Consider the following 15,702-nt stretch of genomic DNA (forward strand, 5'->3'; position numbering starts at 1 on the left):
AGACCCGTAGCTAACATCCTACCTAATGTGGAAAAGCTTCCAGCTTTTTAAAATGGGATTATTTGTTTTTTGGTGTTGAGTTGTGTAAGTTCTTTGTATATTTTTGTTATATATTAACCCTTATTGGATACATCATTTGCAAATATCTTCTCCCATTCAGTAGTTTTGCCTTTTGTTTTGTTGGTTTCCTTTGCTGTGCAAAAGATTTTTATTTTGTTGTAGTTCCCAATAGTTTATCCTTGCTTTTCTTTTTCTCACCTGAGGAGAAATATTCAGAAAAACGTTGCTAAGGCTCATTTCCAAGAGATTATTGTCAATGTTTTCTTTTAAAAGTTTTATGGTTTCAGGTCTCACATTTAGGCCTTCATTTTGAATTTATTTGTGTGTATGGTTTGAGAAAGCGGTCTACTTTCATTCTTTTGCATGTGGCTGTCCAGTTTTCTCAGCACATTTATTGAAGAGATTGTCTTTCCCCATTTTATATTCTTGCCTCCTTTGTCATAGATTAATTGACCATATAAACATGGGTTTATTTCTGGGCTCTGTGACCCGTTCTATTGATCTATCTGTGCCAGTACATACTGTTTTGATTACTATCGCATTTCTTGTAATCTAAGATTATGAAACCTCTAGTTTTATTCTTCTTTTTCAAGATTGTTTTGGCTGCTCAGAGTCTTTGGTGGTTCCACACAAATTTTAGGATTATTTGTTCTAGTTCTGTGAAAAGTTCTATTGAAATTTTAATAGAATTAGCATTAAATCAGTAGATTGTCTTGGGTAGCATGGAAATTTTATTTTTTATTTTTTTTCAAGGTTATTTATTTTGAGAGAGACAGAGAGAGTGCAAGCAGGGGAGAGGCAGAGAGAGAAGGGGATAGAGGATCCAAAGCAGGCTGTATGCTGACAGGAGAGAGTCTAATGTGGGCACCGAACTCACAAATCGTGAGATCATGACCTGAGCGGAAGTCAGATGCTCAACCAACTGAGCCACCCAGGTGCCCCAACATTTTAATAATATCGTTTTAATAATAAAAACTTCCCATCCATGAAAATGGTGTATCTTTCCATTTCTTTGCATTGCTTTCAATTTCTTTCATCAATGTTTTATGATTTTCAGATTACAGGTCTTTCACCTCCTTGGTTCAATTTATTACTAGGCTTTATTTTTTGGTACAATTGTAAATGGGATTGTTTTCCTAATTGCTCTTTCTGCTACTTCATTATTAGTACATGGAAACACAACAGATTTCTGTATGTTAATTTTGTATCCTGCAACTTTACTGAATTCATTTATTAGTTGTAATGGTGTTTTGGTGGAGTCTTTAGGGTTTTCTATATATAGTATCATGTCATCTGCAAGTAATGATATTTTTATTTCTTCAGTTTGGATGCCTTTTATTTCTTTTTGTTGTCTGATTACTGTGGCTAGGACTTCCAGTACTATGTTGAATAAAAGTGACAAAAGTAGACATTCTTACCTTGTTTCTGATCTTAGAGGAAAAGCTAAAACACAGAGCCAGCTTGGAATTCTCTCTCTCCTTGTCTCTGTCCCCTCCCCCCCATCCCTCTCTCTCAAAATAAATGAATAAGCATTTTTTTTAAAACAGAAGAAAATTACTTAAGAGACATATCAGTGAATTTCAATGTGTGGGCCTCATTTTTATCATAACTATAATTAATATTGAGAAAATTGGGGTGCTTTGAATACTGACTTCATATTAGATGATTTGGGACAATTTTTACTAGTCCTTTGCTTATTGTGATTGTGATTTTTAACAAGGGTTTGTTACTTTCAAAGACACTGAAACATTTATTGATCATGTGATGTGATGTCTGAAATTCAGAATAATCCACTGAGAAGAGGGGAAGGTGAGGGATGTAGATGAAACAAGATGGGTCATGAGTTGACAATTATTAAAGCTGGTATTTGGAAGTCAGGGGGAAAAGGTACTACTTGAGTATTTGGTTAAAATTTTCCCGGATGAAAGGTTACATAAAACATTGTCACTTTTACTAAAATATGAGACATTAATCTATTATTACTAACTTACTCTGACTTGATGAGATATCGTAGGATATGAAAGAGTTAAGAGGTGACATCGACAGGGTTTGCTGATGGGTTGGAAATGGGGGCTGGGGAGAGGAAGGCATCAAGCATGGCTCCCAGGCTTCTGACCTTCAGAACTCCTGGGTGCTGGTGCCAGTTATTGATACAGAAAACACAAGAGAAGACAACACTAGCAGAAGTTTGCGTGGGAAGATCCTGACTCAGATTTTAAATGTGCTGAACTTTAAATGTCTTTAAGGTGTCAAGTAAGTTCAATAAACGTCTGCTTAATGAATGAATACACTAGCCAGCCAATGCTGTGAAATTCAATAGCAGTGCTTCTTAAACATTTTTTGGGTTATGGATTATTTTGTGACTATATTGAAAGCTGTCAGCTTTTATTCTCACATAAGCACAAAACTTCACACATAACTTTGGAGCCATGCACAGAACGTCTGAGGATACTTAGACCCCAAGTGAAGAACCTCTGTTGCCTTTCATTATAACAATTACGTCTCCTTTGTTTGGAACTTGATATCTCTCTCTATAAAATACAAATGGCACAAATTTGAATGGTTTTAATTGCCTTTCTTGCTTCCTCAAGCTCTAAAACAACATAACTCTCAAAAATTAAAAGAAAGTTAGAGCCTTCCTCTTGCTCCTTCACCAAACAGCGCAGTAATTAAAGACCCAGCAAACTTGAGATATCCACTAGCTTCTCAGTACAACCACCTCTGTGCTGCCATGTAGAAGAAGAGAATGTGCCAGAATAGGGGTGAAGAGATTTGGGTTAACTGTCCGTGTAACCTTGGGCAGTCCACTTGTCTTCCCTGTGCTCCATGAGATGAAGACATCTCCAGCTTCACAGCCAACTTTACAAGGCACCCTGGCCATCTTGATCACAGAAGCAGCTAACCTTGTTACTCCCCTGAGAGCTCACGTGGTTTGTCTTGGCTCTTGGATCTAGAGAGAGGATGTGGGTCCTGTCCATGTCTCTCTGCTTCATGGCTGGACAATCTTTTAACTCAGAAAAAAAACAAAACCCTATTTGCCTATACCTTGCTGAGTTTTCCAGCCATTGGTAGACAGGCCAGATCCATTTGTAACGGTTTTAGCAATTAAGGGCATGTGGTCATCTGTTTAGCTGTCCAGCTAGACTCCTATAGTGGGTGAGTCTCCTGCACCCGTCTGACCCTATCCCCCACCTGGCCTGCTGCCTGCTCTCCCTGGCTCACCTCCAGCAGCAGGTCTCCTGAGCTGACTTTCACTAAACTCCCAGCCATATACTTGTCCCTTTCCATGCTAACGGCCACATATTTGCTCCACTTAGATGAAAGACCAGACACCTTGGGTTTGTCCATGCCTTCCCTTTATGCACTCTTGTATGGGCTCTAGAGGTTGGAGTCTCTGCTCTGCCACATCAATGGTAGCAATAATCATAATAATACATATTTATCAAGTGCTTATCATGTTCCAGATACATGCTAAATATTTTTTATTCATTATCTCAACATTTTAACTCTCATAACATCCCAATGAGACAGATGCAGTTATTATCCCAGTTTTATAGATGAGGAACCCAAAACTTCATGAGGTTAGGTAATTGCCCAATGTTACAGAGCAAATATGTGCTGGAGATAGACTATGAAAAGGCAGCCTGACCGTGTATTTCACTAATATACTACTGTTATTTCTCCCAGACCAGAAAAACAGAAACTTTTCCTGGGATACAAGCAAAAAGAGATTTACCGCTCTTTTATGTACTATTATGTGCTTACAAAACTGTTAGAATTACGTGCTTCCAATGATGTGTTTCCAAGTGATAGGAATTATATGCTCACAAGAGTTAGAAGGCCTGGAAGAGCAAAACCAGGAAGCTGCCAATAAGTTGTTTTGGTCATATGGCCACAAGCTACAACCCGGAGTTTAGGATGCTGTTGACACCAGTGAGAGATCAGAAAGCTTCAGGAGCCACTGCTGAAATCAGCTTTGCCCCATGGCCCCAGAGCCAGTGACTGGCAGGGGGAGGTGGAGGCTGGCTAGACACTGGAAACCTCATCCACTGAAGCCCATATGTGCTGGAGAAGGAATGGTTTCTGCTTCCATCTGCCTTCCAAATATCAGCTCATTGACTGAATAGAAATCATCTGGAGAATGCTGATGTAAAGGGAATCTGAGAAATGTAGTTCCTCCCAGGAGGAAGCATTAAAGTAGTAGGAATAGTTGCCAGGGGTCAAATGTACTGAACAGAAAATATCCAATGCCTCTTGAAGTAATGCAGTAGCCAGCCTTCCAGTTGGCCCTCAATGATCTCCATCTCCTGGTACCTACACTTGCAGACCATGCCCACATTTGACCAGGGTTAGTCTGTGTGACTAATAAAATATGGCAGAAGTGAAGGTATGTTACCTCTAAGATTGGGTTATGAAAGAACGATCACTTCTGTCTTCAGAGTGCTCTCTCTCTCAGATCTCTGGCTCTGGAAAAAGTGAGCTGCCATGTTGTGGAGAGAACCAATTAGGGGCTAAGGAAAGAAGAAACAAAACAACGCATGAAGAGGAGCAGAGGAAGAGCCAGGCACTGGGCCCTGGGACTTGGAAACACTCATGTGAAGGCCAGAAAATCCTAGAGCACCTCTGCATTTTGAGGAATGTTGGCCACATGTCCTCCTGGAGTGTGGTTGTTCTGTCAAACCTCAGTGCCCGTGAGTGTGTGGCTAAGACCCTAATTACACGTAGAGCCCTAACTGCAAACTTCCCATTAATACATGAGGCAGCACAAATGAGTCTCACTGCAACAGGACAGTCTAACCAGCACACACTGTTGATGTCACTACCATACTTTGTGATGTATTCAAGAAAGCCTCCCACCCTCTGTGCTTTGACTTCCAGAAAATCCCTGCTTGGAACATACTTCCCTTGTTGCTGGCATGAAGTGGGAGGCCCTCGTTGGAAGACGTGGCCTGGCTCTTTCAGGACTCAGGTCCCAGGGGTGGGGCTCCTCTGCAAGAGAAAAATTCACCTCCAACAAGTCAGAGGAAGGAACCCAGAGCTGGTGAAGCAGCAGAGCACATCCAGCCACTAAGTTTATGATCTCACTCCACTTTTTTCTCTACTGGAAGCTCAAATTGGTACAGAAGTCACCTTGTTCAAAATCCTAACAATTACATGTTAGCTGCCCAAATGCTTTGCCAGGGCATTTGTCCAGGCAATCCTCCTTCTTTAACGGGTCTGGCCTTTGGTTTTTTTCTACAAACACTTTAAGAGCACCGAATAGAAATTTTTACTGCTCTTCTTTGTCCCAGATGCCTTGACTCTTCATCTCTGTCCCTGTTCTTATTTCCAGTCTCTTCCTGAGCACCATATGCACTTTCATTGGGACAACCATCCTGCTCACATGTCCTGAGTGCCACCCGCAGGGAGAGAAATGCTTGAGAGGACCATCTGCAGGTCTAGAGTGACGACGAGGGGGCAAAAGAGGCAGGAGAAAGGCCTAGAGAAATCAAAAGGGAGAAGGAGGTAGGTTTTCCAGTCTGAGACAAGCCCACCAAGTCAAGAGCAAGTCCCAAGCCCACCTCATGGCCACCTTGATAGAGCATTTGACTGAGCTGGGACATTTTTCTCAAAGGTTTCTCTCCTTTGCCAAGGTCGAAAAAACTGTGTTATTAGGGGCTCTGCTCTTCACTCATCAAGGAAGAACTAGCTGTGGTAACGGTCAAATCTCATCTTCCAGCCCTGCCACACCACTTCCTGATACTCCCCATGGAGATGTCCAGAAAAGTTGAAGGACTCAGAGTCCCAAGGGAAGATGCAGGGCGATTATCTGTTCCCTCCTTTCCAAAGGGCTGGACAGGTTGAAGGGGCTTGTTGAAGTTGAGCGAGACGTGATGAGCAGAGGAGTGGGGGACAGTCTGCGTGGGGGTCTGAGGGGAAGACTCTCTCCAGCACTGCCTGTCTTCTCTGTTTAGCTGCCGCAGCTGCCTGCATCCGCGTGGGGCGTGGGTGATTATCCTAGAAACTGCCTATTTTCATAATTATACCGTGTTTTCAGTATATTAATTCTGTTTTCCACTTGTTCAACTTATTCATCGGGTCATAAATTTGCAGATCTAGNGGAGAAGGAGTGGGGGACAGTCTGCGTGGGGGTCTGAGGGGAAGACTCTCTCCAGCACTGCCTGTCTTCTCTGTTTAGCTGCCGCAGCTGCCTGCATCCGCGTGGGGCGTGGGTGATTATCCTAGAAACTGCCTATTTTCATAATTATACCGTGTTTTCAGTATATTAATTCTGTTTTCCACTTGTTCAACTTATTCATCGGGTCATAAATTTGCAGATCTAGAAATACATATAATTTTAAACGCATCCCTTTAGAAGTAACTGAATGCATTGTTTTCCACTCCAGAGAAGAGCCAACCTAGTTTGGGGGGAGATCTGGAGAAGTGGGCAACATGCCGTTTCCTGCCACCGTGGGAGGTCCTGCAGGATTGGACGTATTCTCTCCTCACAGTGAAGAGCAGAGACATCCAGCTGCAGCTCCCCAGGGGGAATGGCCCAGCCTGGGCGCAGAGGAGTGGGGCTGCCATCGGGGGGAGGGGAGCCAAGAAATCTTGCCTTGTCATTGCTGTGCACGTGCAAGGAGGCAGGAAACAACAGGCCAGCTTACAACTGAAGCCATGGCCCTGTCACCAGCGGTGGAGTTAGGCAAAGCAACCCAGTGATTACCACCAGGAGGAGCCTCCGCAGCTTGCTGGCAAGGAGAGAGTCCCAGGGGCTGAGAAATGGCTCTTTGGAAAGCTGCAGTGTCATGCAGGCGAAGGGTGGTGGCACAGGGGAAGGGACTTTGTTTCTGACCTTCAGGAACAAACCACATGGTACATCCTAGGGTAATGGACGCTGACTCAGGAAGGGACCACAGTCTTACACCAAGAGTGCAGTGAGGTGAAGGCCAGGCAAAGACTGAGGTTTTGTCAATCACCCTCGCCTTTTTCTTTGTAGTCAACCCATGTATTATTATATACACAACACATATGTGTGTATCACAGAACATTTGAAACTTGATGCATGCTTCTTTTTCTTACTTACGTCCTTCTGTACCTAGACATCATCCTCCCCATGCTGTCTGCTTCTGTCTTGACCCTACACTAGTGACTATAACCCTTTACCAGTTTCCATGAGTGTTATTGAAGGTTGGGTGCAGGGAAGTCACAAGGGGATCACACTGCAGAGCGCACACCATTTCATTCAAAAAAGCTTGTAGATATCATCATCACACACACACACACATTCCACACACTGATATGAAATGATGAGGAGGAGACTTTACCTCTACAGAATTCTTCCCAGAAACCACTAACCTCAGTTTGTCCATAAGAAAAATATCAGGCAAAATCAAATTGAGATTATTCTACATACTGTCTGGTCAGCACTCCTCAAAACTGCCGAGGTCCGGACAAACAAGGGACATCTGGGAAACTGTCAGAAACCCCAAGAGACTAAGGAGATGTGATAACTAAATTCAGTGAGGTACCCTGGACTGGATCCTGGAACCAAAAACAAGGGTAATAATTTACTGTAAAAACTGGTAAAAGTCCGAATAAAGTCTGAAATTTAGTTAATAGTTGTACCAATATTAATTTCTTAATTTTGACAAATATACATTATTTGCTGTTAATATCAGGAGCGGCTGGGTGAAACACATACAGGGGCTCCACATCACCTTTGTAACTTCTCTACAAGCACATGACAGAGGGTGGCCACACCACAGCCCCTACACAATTCCATTCCTGAGACCGGTAGTAAATTGACTAGTATCTCAGAGTCCCAATTACAAATTCCCAAGAGAGAAAATATGACTGGTCCAGCTTTGGTCAGGCATTCCCTGCAGTCTAGCAGTCTGTGGCTGAGGGAAGCAGTCATGGAGTATATATACGGGCACAGGAAACTATTATTCTGAAAAAATAAGAGGGGGGTCTCAGAACAATATTTGGGGATGGGGCAACCACTCAAAAACCTATCTTAGTAGTACTGCTCAAAGGGTGGTCCATAGCCGACAGCCTCGGCATCACCTGGGAGTCGGTTGAAAATGCAAATCCTTAGCATTTTCAGATTCAAATTCCTTCCAGACCTCTAGAGTCAATATCTAGGAAGGGAGAGGTGAGGAGGCCATGAATCTGTCTTTGAACACAAAGTCTCTGGCTGCTTTTTCTGTATGCTATATTTTGCATCCATGACAAAGGGAAGAAATCTTAATATCCTCTAAAAATCCTGAAGGAGAATTAGACTACCATACATAGAGAAATAGATCACTCAACAACAAAAATATAAACAACCCAATTTTTAAAATGGGCAAAGGACTTGAATAGACATTTCACCAAAGAAGATATACAAAAGGCCAACAACACCAACAACACAAACAAAACAAACAAACAAAACATGAAAAGATCTTTGCCATTAGCCATTAAGGAAATGCAAATCAAAACCAGCCACTGCAGACCCACTATGATGGCTGGTAGCAAAATGTCAAATAGTGACCAGTGTTGAGGAGGGTGTGGAGAAACTGGAATCCTAGTGGATTACTGATGGGAATGTGACTGGCTCAGGCCCTGTGGAGAATAGTCTGGCAACACCTCAAAAAGTTACACATAGAATTACTATATGACACCACAATTCAACTGCTAGGTATGTACCCCCAAAACTGAAAACAGGTGCTCCAACAGGTATGTGTGCATTCATGTTTATAGCAACACTGTCTACAATCACCAAAAGGTAGAAATAGCCCAAATGCCCATCAGCTGATGAATGGATAAGCAAAATTGTGACAAAAATATGCAATGGAATAGGGGCACCTGGGTGACTCAGTTGGTTAAGTTGGTGACTCTTGATCTCGGCTCAGGTCATGACCTCACAGTTCATGAGTTTGAGTCCTGCATCAAGATCTGCACTGATGGTATGGAGCCTACTTGGGATTTTCTCTCTCCTGTTCTGCCCTCCCCTGCTTGTGCTTTCAATCTCTCTCTCTCTCTCTCTGTCTCTCTCTCAAAATAAATAAATAAAATTTAAAAATATGCAATGGAATTCAGGAATGAAGTACTTAATTCAATCTAGCAGTTGAATTATGGGGTCATATAGCAATTCTGTTTAACTTTTTGAGGTGCTACCAGACTATTCTCCGCAGGGGCTGAGCCAGTCACATTCCCATCAGTAATTCACTAGGATTCCAGTTTCTCCACACCCTCCTAACACTGGTCACTATTTGACTTTTTGCTCGCAGCCATCATAATGGGTCTGCAGTGGGTGGTTTTGATTTGCATTTCCTTAATGGCTAATGGCATAGATCTTTTCGTGGTTTGTTGTTGTTGTTGGTGGTGGTGGTGGTGGTGGTGGTGGTGGTGGTCTTTTGTATATCTTCTTTGGAGAAGTGTCTATTCAAGTCCCTTGCCCATTTAAAAAATTGGGTTGTTTGTCTTTTTTGTTGTTGAGGGATTCTGTCTCTCCTATTCTGCCCTCCCCTGCTTGTGCTCTCAATCTCTCTCTCTCTTCTTCCCTCTCCCTCTCTCTCTCAAAATAAATAAATAAAATTTAAAAATATGTAATGGAATATTATTCAGGAATAAAGTACTGCTATAGGCTTCAATGTTGATGAAGCTTGAAAACATTATGCTAAGTGAAAGAAGGTAGGCACAGAAGCCACATATTGCATGATTCCATTTGTATGAAATATCCAGAATAGACAAATCTATAGAAATGAATTCAGATTAGGTGGCTTCCAGGGACTGGGGGAAGAGACAATGGGGAGAAACTACTAAATGGGTAAATGATTTTACTTTGGATTAATGGGAATGCTTTGAAACTAGAGAGAGGCGGTGCGTGTACAATATTGTGAGTGCACTAAATCCATTCAATTATTCACTTAAAAATGGTTAATTTTATGTCCCCTGGATTTCATCTCAATCAATTATATGATGATGGTATTTTTTCCTGATTCACCTTTCATCCACAAGTGGGAAAAGATCCAGAGAGGTTATGGGATTCTACCACAGCCAGGACTGACCTTGGCTCAAGCACTATTCAGTTTCAGACAACATAAAGGTCTCTGCCCCCACCCTAAACTCTTTCCCTCAGGCACGTTCCTAATTCCTAAGGACTCACTCTGAGACACCCGTTCTTACTGGTTAGAGATAAAGACGAACCAGAGATGAAACCTTGAAAGGATGATGTCAAGATTCCACAGTTGCTTGGGAAAAGATCATTTGCAAGGTCACATAGCACTGTCTGTATTTGTTGCCATAATGACCAGGAAGCCATCCCCGCCTGCGGATGAAACCTATTTCGCTTTTTTCAGGCCTCTGTGAGGTGGAAAACCATGGCAGTGGTCCCAGTAGTGCCTTAAATATAAGACAGCTACTAAATCACTGCCAATTCTTCTCTTTTCCAGGTGAAAGAACGGCAGGCCCTTTATCCTTTTATTCAAAGGAATGACGTTCTGGCTCCTAAATCAATGGTGTAGCATTTCTCGACTCCTCACTCCTGTTTCCCCTCACCTGTCAAGTTGCAGGGCTATAAACTATACAAAGTGCTTGTGTGAAGGGCCAGACTAACGTCAAATAAAGTATACGGAGCTTTTCCCAGCCATTGCATGTTACATTCCTATAGCACAACCAGTAAGGTTTGGACGTGAAATCATTTTCTCCTCTTCACCCTGGCATCTGTTCTAGCTGGGCCTGCGGCACAGAACTCATCTTCTCATGGTTAAAGTCTTGTCCTTAAGAGTCAACCACTGAGTTCCTTAACAAAGAGAGAGTTGGTTGTTGTTGTGACTCAGCTGTTTGGCTTTGTGGTCCTGAGAGAAGGTGGTAAAGTCACAAATGCACTTAAGAGCAACTTCCATTTTACTTCTCAAAATGGCTCAAACTAAATACTTGGCTTTCGATATTGGACTGAATGAACCATTTGCATTTAGATTTTTGTACTTAAAAAAAAGTCAAGGGGCGCCTGGGTGGCTTAGTCGGTTGAGCGTCCGACTTTCGCTTAGGTCATGATCTCGCGGTTCGTGGGTTCGAGCCCCGCGTCGGGCTCTGTGCTGACTGCCAGCTCGGAGCCTGAAGCCTGTTTCAGTCTGTGACTCCCTCTCTCTCTGACCCTCCCCTGCTCACGCTGTCTCTCTCTCTCCTGAAAAAAAAAAAAAAAACATTAAAAAAAAAAGTCAAATAACAGCAATTTCATATTGTCCAAACTAATAAAAGAAAATATGGGCAATATTCACAAGCAGCAAAACAGAACGCACATGGCATTTCTTCAGAAGCTCGCACAGAGCAGAACTGGAAGATCCATAGATGTCATATTGGTGTGATTACAGAGCTTTTGAGCAGCGTCCCATCTGTCAGAAAACCCTCCCCTACTTGTGCCCAGACACCTCTACCTGGGCTGAAATTCAACTCAGCCTTTTGGGGATCACTGACCCCTTTGATGATCTGTTAAAAGCTATGGCTTCTCTTCATAGTAATTACACTGAAAACATAATTATCACTGGAATAGAACACAATGATTTCATCTGGCCAACATATGAATTATACATATAATACTCAATGCTTATAACATTTCATCTCTAATGCAAATAAAAACAGAAAATAGCTTTTCTTTTTTTTAAAGCTTATTTATTTATTGAGAGAGAGAGAGAGAGAGAGAGAAAACAGCGGAGGAGCAGAGAGAGGGAGAGAGAGAATCCCAAGCAGGCTCTGCACTGTCAGTGCAGAACCTGATGTGGGGCCTGAACTGACAAACCATGAGAGATGATGAACTGAGCTAAAATCAAGAGTCAGTTGCTTAACCAACTGAGCCACCCAGGCGCCCCCACAAAATAACTTTTCTCAAGTGATCCACAAGACAGTCACTGTTGTAAACCAGAAGTCAGCAGTGCTCAGAGAGCAGAACTTTGTGTGAGACGAGCCACGTATACAACTGCCAAGAAGATACCAGGGGTGACTCTCACCTCCTGGCATTCTGCCACTTCCAAGACTCCTGAGTCCATATTGGTCTTCACATAGTCTAACTCCTCTGAATTGGGGTATTGGGGTATAACTAAATTTGTCAAAACCTAGGAAACAGAAGAATTCCTTATGATCCAATGAGGCTAAGCTCAGAAATAAGGCCTCATAATACTCACTGCCCCGGCACACCAGCATTCAGCACCCTGGAAGGCCAGATACTTCTGTGGACACAGACTGGGGTTAAAGGCCAGGACTGCTTCAGAGGTGCAGGGCAAGGAAAGGTGCCTGTCTTCTGCCTATCAGCCCACCCTGCAGAGATAACCACCTTTAACAACACGACTGGAGTTGTGTGTTTTAAGTTGTTGGACTCACCTATACTCATAATACAGGAAATGACGTATCAAGGTGACTTTCTCACGCAGTGATTTTCCCCCTTTAGACCTACTTTATACTTTGTTTCTCTTTCTCAGCGTTTGTTTCGTGTTTTATATTACAGCTGTTTGACTGTCTGGCAGTCTTCTGCAGATATAATTTCCTGTTGGACTGCAACCATATCGTACTCCCTTCGCTGTTTAGTATCATCTCTGGCATAAATTGGGCACTAAAAACTATCTTCTGAACAAATAAATAAATAAGTGAAAGAGTAAGCGTTAAAGTTGGGTATCTTGAAAATACCACTAGTGCTGAGAAGATGGAGGCATGTCAGAACTTCAGCTTTCATAGCAAGTATTGCCTTAAATATTAGGTTTTAGTGTTGCATACTAAACACACCGATTGTGCTGATATTATTTTATCATATGTAACTGTAAACTCTGGTGTTATGTGCCTCTGGTTCATAATTCTAAAGATGTTTACTGAAATAAGTATAAGTAAAATATGAAGTCCTTATTACAGTCTTGTCATACTAAGACTTCCTTGAGAGATTTCATTTCCGGAAACAGAGGCAACTCTACTTAAATGGCCTTAATGTTTTTACTGATTTCCTTTCTTAGCCAAGACTTGTCATCAGGCAGGCAACAGAACATCCCACTCCCTCCTTGACTAATGAAAATGTGCGACTCTCCAGAGGAGGAGAAAGTAACATTTGGCAACAGATTGCCAGTTTTAAGCACCAACAAATAGAAATGGTATGTGAATAACTCAGCAGCACCTGCCCCTCGCTTGTGTAATAGTTGGTATCTACACTGCGCTCAAGAATCCACAGCTGCCCAAGGTCTTTTAGGTTAAACACGAGACCCTTTATAACTCTCACCATTTTTTTCATTCAACAATAATTTTATTCCAGCCATAGCAGCACATTAAAATCCTACTTCCAGAAAAATCTCTTCCCATTATCTTTTTCTCTGCAGGGTGCTCACCATGGCTGCCATGTTCCTAAACACCTCTAGAATGGACACCTGTTAGAATGGAAGCTTCCAGGTTTTATGGTGCAACAAAGCTAGCCGAACCAAACATGTTAAGTAAGAAGCAGGCATTTGATCAAACATGCATTTAAAACAAGTGTGCTTTGGGGCACCTGGGTGGCTCAGTCTTTAAGCATCTGATGTCGACTCAGGTCATGATTTCATGGTTTGCAAGTTCAAGTTCCACATCTAGTGAGCTCAAGCGCCACTTCAGGTGACCAGTAGCCTCACAACGAGTGACCACCAGCCCCACTTCAGGTAAACACAAGCCCTGCTTCGGGTGAGCCCCACCACTCTCTCACTCACTCTCTCTCTCTTTCTCTACCCTTCCTGGGATCTGGGATTTTCTCTTTCTCTCTGCTCCTCACTCACTTGCGCTCTCTCTCTCTCTCTCTAAAATAAAATAAAACAAAATAAAACAAAATAAAATAAAATAAAATAAAATAAATAAAATAAAAATGTGTTTTGCTAACCAATGCATGAAAAAATATTCAATATCACTTTAACTGGAGAAATACAAGTTAAAATTAAAATGAGGTCATGTAGAGGTTTAAGAAGGTGGAGGGAACAAAATTAAGTACTGTGTAGTATTGCCCAGTAGTTTGGGAAGTGTAAATTGATATAGTCTTTGTGTCAGATAACATATCAATATTGATAAAAGCCCTTTCAGAACGACATGCCTTCTGATCCAGTAATTACATTTATCGGAATCTAACCTAAAAAAGCAACTGAACATGTGGATAAGAGATTTAACTATAAGACTGTTCATTGCAGCACTGTAGCAAAAAGATGAAATCCATCTAAAATTTCCAATAATAGAGAATTGATTGGGTACATTATGCCAGAACAAAACACCACAAAGCCATTTAAAAAGTGCTATCGAAGTATCTTCAATGACTTGGGGAGACGTACCTGCAGTATTTTGATTGCAGAAACCAGTTCATAGGAAACTTAGTATGGAAAGATCATATATATAGGAGACACAGCACAAGATACACACAGTGATACTGTACCTCAGAGTTGGAATTATGGCTGCTCTTTTTCTACTTTGGCTTCTTTGATTACATGATTTATCTACAATGACTATAATCCCAGACATAATAAAAGTTATTTCAAACAAAATGTATTGTGATGCAGCTTACACACCCTGGAATATCTGATAAATCGATGAGTTTCATAGCCTCTGAAATCTGATAATGATTGAGCACATCCCACAAATCCCCTTACGGTAGGGGTGAAGACATTATCTGGGAAGAGTTAGAGAAACCACGTGAATGAGTTCTGCCCTTGTCAAGGTGAAACCCTAGAATAAGCGGCAGCTTCCGGAGCAAGATTTGAGGGTGAGCCTTTCCATTCTGTTTGAAGCACTGTATTAGTCAAATACAGTTACTGTTTAAAAGCTTAATAAGGGTTCCTGGGTGGCTCAGTCAGTTGAGTGTCTGGATTCAGCTCAGGTCATGATGCTACAGTTCCTGGGTTCAAGCCCCATATCAGGCTCCGTGCTGACAGTTCAGAACCTGGAGCCTGCTTCAGATTCTGTGTCTCCCTCTCTCCCTGCTCCTTCCCGTTCTTGCATTCTGTCTCTCAAAAATAAACAAAAAAAATTTTGTAAGCATAGTAATTTTATGCTTTTACATTTAAAAAACCTACAAAATTGGTTGGGAAAAGAATTATACCTTATACTGTTGGTAGAAATGAAACACAGTCTCACACTGTTGAGCAAATATTGCTACAACATTGCACACTGGGGGAAACAATTTAGCAAATACCTGTATATGAAGAGGGACTGGGTAACTTGAAGAGAAGCCCATGAGCTTTGAAGTCAGGGAGACATTGCTTTGAAACTCCAGCTCAGGGGCACCTGGGTGGCTCAGTCAGTTAAGCATCCGACTTCAGCTTAGGACACAGTTGGTAAGTTTGAGCCCCATGTTGAGCTCTGTGCTGACAGCTCAGGCCCTGCAGCCTGCTTCAGATTCTGTGTGTGTGTCTCTCTCTCTGCCCTTCCCCCACTCAAACTCTGTCTCTCTCAAAAATAAATAAACATTAAAAAAAACTTTTTAATAAGAAAAAAAAAAGGAAACCCCACCTTGGTCTCTTACTGGCTGTGTGATCTTGGACAAGTTACTTAACTTCTCTGAAGCTCAGTTTTCTCATCTATCAAATAAGAATGCAAGAGCACTATCCTTTGTGATATTGTGAAATAAAAATAATATATGTAAACAACTGGCAGCATAGTTTCTGGCACTGAACAGGCACTTAATGGGGGTAA

The 15,702-nt window shown here is 42.0% G+C and overlaps 1 pseudogene; it reads left to right on the top strand.

Annotated features, from left to right (window-relative positions):
• Positions 1-6,492: 6,492 nt before the first annotated feature.
• The window catches only part of LOC144222955 (bifunctional methylenetetrahydrofolate dehydrogenase/cyclohydrolase, mitochondrial pseudogene), a 32,697-nt pseudogene continuing 23,487 nt past the window's right edge, over positions 6,493-15,702 (top strand).

This window comes from Crocuta crocuta, unplaced genomic scaffold (genome assembly GCF_008692635.1).
Source record: "Crocuta crocuta isolate KB4526 unplaced genomic scaffold, BGI_CrCroc_1.0 scaffold30, whole genome shotgun sequence".
Taxonomy (NCBI): Eukaryota; Metazoa; Chordata; class Mammalia; order Carnivora; family Hyaenidae; genus Crocuta; species Crocuta crocuta.